This window comes from Myotis davidii, unplaced genomic scaffold, assembly GCF_000327345.1.
Source record: "Myotis davidii unplaced genomic scaffold, ASM32734v1 scaffold624, whole genome shotgun sequence".
NCBI lineage: Eukaryota > Metazoa > Chordata > Mammalia > Chiroptera > Vespertilionidae > Myotis > Myotis davidii.
In genome coordinates this window covers 445797-452380 of record NW_006295731.1, presented here as the reverse complement: position 1 = coordinate 452380, position 6584 = coordinate 445797, and the positions used below count along the sequence as shown (strand labels likewise).

At 40.5% G+C, this 6584-nt stretch overlaps 1 protein-coding gene and 1 pseudogene across 1 annotated transcript in view; both read right to left on the bottom strand.

The window, feature by feature from the left end:
• IL1RAPL2 (interleukin 1 receptor accessory protein like 2) overlaps nt 1–6584 on the bottom strand; it is a 641810-nt gene that overhangs the window by 201528 nt on the left and 433698 nt on the right. The window lies entirely within an intron of this gene.
• On the bottom strand, nt 2548–3612 carry LOC102767800 (annotated as a pseudogene).

Sequence of the window (6584 nt, the reverse complement as noted above, 5' to 3'; positions counted from 1 at the left end):
AGGGGTGTAGGAGAGATGCATTGATAAGCGAAATAAGCCAGTCGGAGAAAGATAAATATCACATGATCTCACTCATTTGTGGAATATAATGAACAACATAAACTGATGAACAAAAATAGATTCAGAGGCAGAGAAGCATTGAACAGACAGTCAAACCTCATAGGGAAGGCAGGGGAGGGTGTGTGTGTGTGTGTGTGTTAAGAGATCAACCAAAGGACTTGTATGCATGCATATAAGCATAACCAGTGGACTGGGACCTGGGAGGTGGGAGTGGCTGAGGAGGGGTTGATGGGGGGAAAAGGAGACATATATGATATTTTAAATAATATAAATAAAATAAAAATAAAATAAAGTAAAATACAAAATGGGGAAATAATAATAACCATCTCATATGTTTGTTATTAAAATGAAATGAATTAACATGTATAACACAAGTAGAACAATGCTCAACCAATAATACTACATAAAAATTACCTGTTAATTTAATTCTCACAAAATATCTTGTGGTAGCAATCATTTCCCCATTTTGAGGTTCACATAGTAGGGAGTCAGTATTTCAGCCCATATCTACATAGTTGTAAAGGAATTGGGGGCAGGTTTTAATATGACCTCAAATTAACAAACAGGTTTGGAATGTATGGGTTTTAAAATTTGAGAAGAATTGAAGGTGGTGGGAGCTGTCACAGGTAGTTGGACAATGGTAGCTGTATTAAAAAAGGTTAATGTCTGTAGTAGAAAAGGATTATGTTTATTTGATATTAGTCAAGAAAGTAAAAATAGTAGTGATGGTTAGTTATAACCCACCCAGAGAGTGATTTTTTAAAAAATAAACATGCTTCAACAATGGAAAAGGCTGGTTTTTAAGGATGTACTTTACTTGTCACTAAACACATTCAAAGAAAGACCAAGTGGCCACTTGTCATAGGTGTTATAGAAAGGGTCATTTCATTGGGAGAGAAGCTTGAACAAGATCAACACAATAATTCTATGCACATTCAGATTCCATAATTGAAATATAATAAAAGAAACATAACAACACGTCCCATTTACTTCAGAACCAAAATGTCAGCAGACAGAAAAATCCCTGCTGAGAAACATGCTCCTGCTGTTCTAACTAGTGTCTGGCAGCTACTGTGTATTTAGCTGTACATTTGTTCACAGAACATCATGCTAGCTAAACTGGTATTTTGAAAATCCTAAGAAGTCTATATGTTCTGTCATTATTATTGCTGTTATAATTATTAATTACTTTTAATTCAGTTCATAAAACTGACATTATTTACTGTGTAATAATTATTAAATATGTATGACTACATATATAAAATGTGTATAAGCTCCTAAGTGAAGGACTTGGAATGAATTAAATGAAATCTTCCAATCTGGAGCACACTCAAAGATTATATATATGATATGTCTCAAAATCTTTTCCTTGATAGCTAAAACAAATCCCAAAAGAAAACAGTGGCAGGATAGGAGAAACTACATGTATACCATTATGTTGAGGGATTTTGGATGCAATCAAATAAGTCCCCCTGTCTTTAAAACATCTCCTGATCTTTCCAAAATGGCTAAGATAATAATCTTGAATTCCATTGTTTAAAAACACTGTCCTCACAAGCCAAGGATATGGGTTCAATCCCATGTTGTTTAGTGATACTCATTCTGTTTCATGGTTCCAAACAATTTAGATTAAGAAGCAAAATCAGATTAATATTTGTACCATTGTTTATTTAAAGATGATAGCTTCAGAAAATGCTGGAACAGATGCTTTTCAAACACCCATATCTTGTTGATTTCATTATTGTTGCTGTTAATCCTCACCCAAGGATATTTTTCCATTGATTTTTAGAGAGAGTGGAAGGGAGAGAGGGAAGGACAGTTGGGGGTGAGATAGAGATAGAGAGACAGAAGAGAAACATCAATGTGAGAGAGACACATCAATTGGTTGCCTCCTGCATGCACCTTGACCAGGGCCAGGGATCGAACCTGCAACCCAAGTACATGTCCTTGACTGGAAATCAAACCCATGACCCTTTAGTGCATGGGCTGATGATCTAACCACTTAGAGATACCAGCCAGGGCATCATTTTGATTTTTAATAATCATCTTCAGTTTCTTATTTCTAATAAAATGTATTTTTAATAGTCATCATTTTGTTAATTCATCATCTTTAGACTCAATGACACTTAACAGCAGTGGGTTTAGGCTGGCCAGGTCCAGGGCTCTGTGGGCCTTGGTGGAAGACCAACTACAACAAACACATGAAAATGGGTGAGGGCAGGGGGAGGAGAATTAACAGGTTTGGTCTTGAATTTGGGGAGTTGGGTGGAAAAGTGATGATCCGTGGGGTTTGGGATGAGGACCAGCAGGAAGAAAGCTCTCTGATGGGGGCCTGGGCAGGCCCAACTGGATGGGCTGGTACCCTTGGGGCTGAGCCGAGAGGGAAGAAAAATGAGTCTCCCTCCCCTGAGGACAAGACACTTGGCTCAGTCTCTTCCTGCCCCACACCATCCATGGAAGAGATGGGGCCCACAACCCCTTGCTCATCTCACTGGCTCAGAGGCTGTTCCAGGTTGAGCCTCTGAAAGAAGCTTTTGCCCAACTTATATGTGCTGATCATGGTGGCACAGGAAGGGGCAGCCTTGATGTTCCTTCGGAGGAAGCCTGTGAAGAGTCCCCTGGTGCTGGATTCAGCCAGGATCCTACACAGCAGCAGCCAGGTAGAGTCTGCGTGCATGGGTGACATGCTTACTCACAGCCTCCACCGTTCCCAGCTCAACCTGGCATTGAGTCTTTACCACATCAAAAGGTAGAGTCAGGATGACAGCCACCATCCCTGAGATGCCACCAGCCACAAAGCTGATGCCCACTGATGTCTGGTCCTTTGGCCTGCGCCCACTTAGCCAGCTCTTTACCAGTTCATAGTTGAACCAGTGCAGGGCTGAACAGGCACATCCCAAAGAGCAGTGGGGCCTCAGCTGAGCCACAGTGAGTGCCAGCTGCCCTGAGCTACAGAGGTTCGGATACAGGCACCCAACTCCCGGTATGATACGTGCTGTACCAGCTCTAGGGGGCTTATTACACTCATGGTGACCAAGCAGGCCAGTGAATCAGCCACTATGGGTGCATAGAAGTCAGAGGTCAGGGCTCAACCACACAGGAAGACCCTGAGTTGGTCATAGGCCGTGAAGTACATGGCGGTTGCTGGCACAGTCATCACCAGCATGGCTGGGAGACCACTCCACAGGATCCTGGTGCCCTTGTGTCTCACAATCTTCACGAAGACATTCATAGTGCCAGTGAAGCGAGTGGGGTCCTGAAACCAGGTGACACAGTGGGCACCATATGTGCACAGGTACAGGGGTTCCAGGACGCCATTGCAGTAGAAGAAGCACTTCCCCGCGGGTTGGAGAGAGGAGGACAATTTGGTATAAGAGAGGCTCCAGAGTCTGGAGGGAGGTATCAGCTCGCTGGTCACTGAAGGGTGTTGAGACATGCAGGCAGGCCACCACATCCAGGGGAGTCATGAAGATGGAGGTGACCACAGCTCTGGCACCTGAGGCCACCATCTGTTGGATGGGGGCTGATGCCCCCAGGGTCCTGGTCAGCCATCTTGTAGCTTCAATCTGGCTTTAGGATGGTACTTGCATGCCAGTGCGGAGCGTGAGGTCTGGCGGGCCCATGGCGGGTCAGTGACCAGTGTGGGTCCTTGCGAGTTCACCTTGCTCCAAGGCCCAGGAGCAATAGTCATCACTTTCAATGCTACATGTTCAGTTGGTTTAACATTTGGATAGTTATGTTCCCTTTGGGAGGAAATCTTTTCCCTTCTACTTACCTACATCACAGGTGATGAAAGGCAGTATAATAGTAATTAAGATTATGAGCTCTGGAAACAGACAAAAATATATTTGAAATTCCCATTTAATAACCGTAAGATTTTGGCCACGTTAGTTACATCTCTAAGTTTAGGTTTCATCATCTGCAAAGTGAGGCTAATAAATACTGTTGTTTTTTTTTTTGAGAATGAGATAAGATATGTAAAGTGTTTTATCAGGGGACCTGGGCACTCTAGGTACTCTATTAATGGCTGCTATTACTGTTATTATAATGCACTGCATGTGGAGGCTAAGGGACCATGAGACCTCCTCCATCATTCACTAAATATGTAATTTGACCCAAATTGCTACATTTCTCTGAACTTCTGTGTGCTCATTGTAACATCAGGATGATAGGAATGCTCACCTAGATATGTTGTGAGGATTAAATAATATGATAAATGTACATCACTCACCACATAGGAGGAGCTCTATAATTATTAGTTTAAAGAATACAACAGCAAAACCAAAAATCTCTTCATTTTAATGAGGCCTCTTTCTAAATAGTCTGGTTACTGAATTTAACTCATATGGGTGGTTAAGTGCTATCTTTCTGCATTTATATTAACAAATACTTTTCTCCATACCTAAGTGATATAGAGACTTAGGTTCCCATATCCTAGGGATGTAATCTAATTTAGTTTTGCAGATCATTCCTAAATCTGTATTTCCTGCCCTGACTTGTCCTCTGAGTTCCAAATTCATGTACAGTTTTTACCTATCTCCTTTACATCTCCACCTGGAAGTCTACTGGGTATCTCAAAATTAATATGACTTTAAAAATAAACCTTTACCACATGTATAGCCAAAAATGTATGGCATATCTTTCACTCTATTCTTCGTCTCACTCTTGGATCTTTTTGAATCTACATTTAAAGCATATCCTCAATATACCTATCTCAACTGCTACAACTCTTGGCCGAGCCTCCATCATCTCTCCGCCAGACAACTACTAAAGCATATTAATTGGTCTTCCCACTTCTATGTTGGGACTTCATATATTTGCATGAATAAATTATTGAATGTGGTCCTCCTTGGAAGAGCATGAGGCAGTTCTGTGCAGATGAGGCAGTCCCTGGATGGGTTAAAAACTGAAGACTGCTAACACACTTTCAGTAGTTGGGACAACAAAGTCCCTTGCTGAAGGGAAATCTGAGCAGTGCGATCTCATGTGAATCACAACTGATATCCTAATTGAAACCCCTTTTCTGTATGGTTCCAGACTTAAATGGGTAATTCTCTGATCTTCTCTTAGCATTGTAGAACATTAAAATTTTATGCCTGAATTTGAATTTTCTCAATGGCTCTATAGCTAGGCATTCCCATCCCAATTTTTTCACATAAGCAAACATGATCAGAGAGGTGGCAACTCAAGGCCATGCAGATAATAACTAGTGAAAAGGAGACTTAAATTATTACTTTGATTCTAAACTCCAGCATTCTTTCTACCATGCTTCACTGCCTCCCTAACCAGAGAGTTTAATGAGCAGAAAATTCCATTTCCTATCTTGCTTCTCAGCTGAGGCCTCTCATAGTCTTTTTTCTCTATTTTTTCTTTCTGCATAGGTGCATGTGTGTATGTGTGTGTGCATGTGTGTTTATTTTTATTACAATAAGTGTGGGTGAAACTGATACATATATTAATAAAAAGCAAAGGCAATCTTTAAAGTAATCAGGTTAAGATCTCTTGGAAAGACTTGTCTGATCAATAGTACTTTTGACTGGTTTCTAAAAAAATCAGTTGTTCTTAATGAAAATTATTTAATGATAGTGCTCTAAGTAGGTGTTTATACATGAGGAGTAGTTGAGACTGCATCTAATCCCTATCAACTAATCCATTAAAAACATTTTAAGATGGCTTTGTATGTTAAGTATATGCTGAAGACAAAGTTCCACATCCAGAAAACCCATATGTATTATTCACATTCAGAAGGAATGATTGGTAAGTAAGCTTCAAAGAACTTCTTTAGTGTCAAAGCCCAAGTCTTGCCAGCTGATTTTAGAAAGAGGTCAAACCTTGTTAATTAGCCTGTCGGACTGTCAGAAGAATCATGTAAAGTTTCAGGTAATAGCTCATTAGCAAGAAATAGGTATTTTTAATTATGACAGGGTCAATAAAGTGATATATTTCTGGATTTGAGAGAATATTAAAGATAAGAAAAATGTCTTAGAGTAGAATGAGATCCAAAATCAAATATAGGAAACCATGTATGAAAAACAGAGCCTGATTGTCTCATATGTTTTTGATTCTCTGGAGGCCCAAAGAAGCAAGTCCTCAGAATTAAACATATATGAAAAACAGAGCCTGACTGTCTCATATAAGTTTTTGATTCGCTAGGGACCCAAAGAAGCAAGTCCTCAGAATTGCGTAGCTGCTTAAATAAAAATATATTTAAAAAAATAGAAACAGCAATGATGGTACAGAATCACTGATGGACTGCCTCCTGCATGCCCCCAACTGAGAATCGAGACATAAACCAGGCATGTGCCCTGACTGGAATCCAACCATGACCTCCTGGTTCACAAGCCAATGCTCAACCACTGAGCCAAGCTGGCTGGGAGGGTAACTGCTTCTTAAGGTGGTCAGTAGTGACTCAAGAACTTGCTCACTGGCTCCTATAGTCCTCCTTTTTTCAGGAACTACTGTATCACCTTGACTGCTTCATTAAAAGCCAAAATGTACTAGAGCCATCTTTAGTCTCTTTTAGA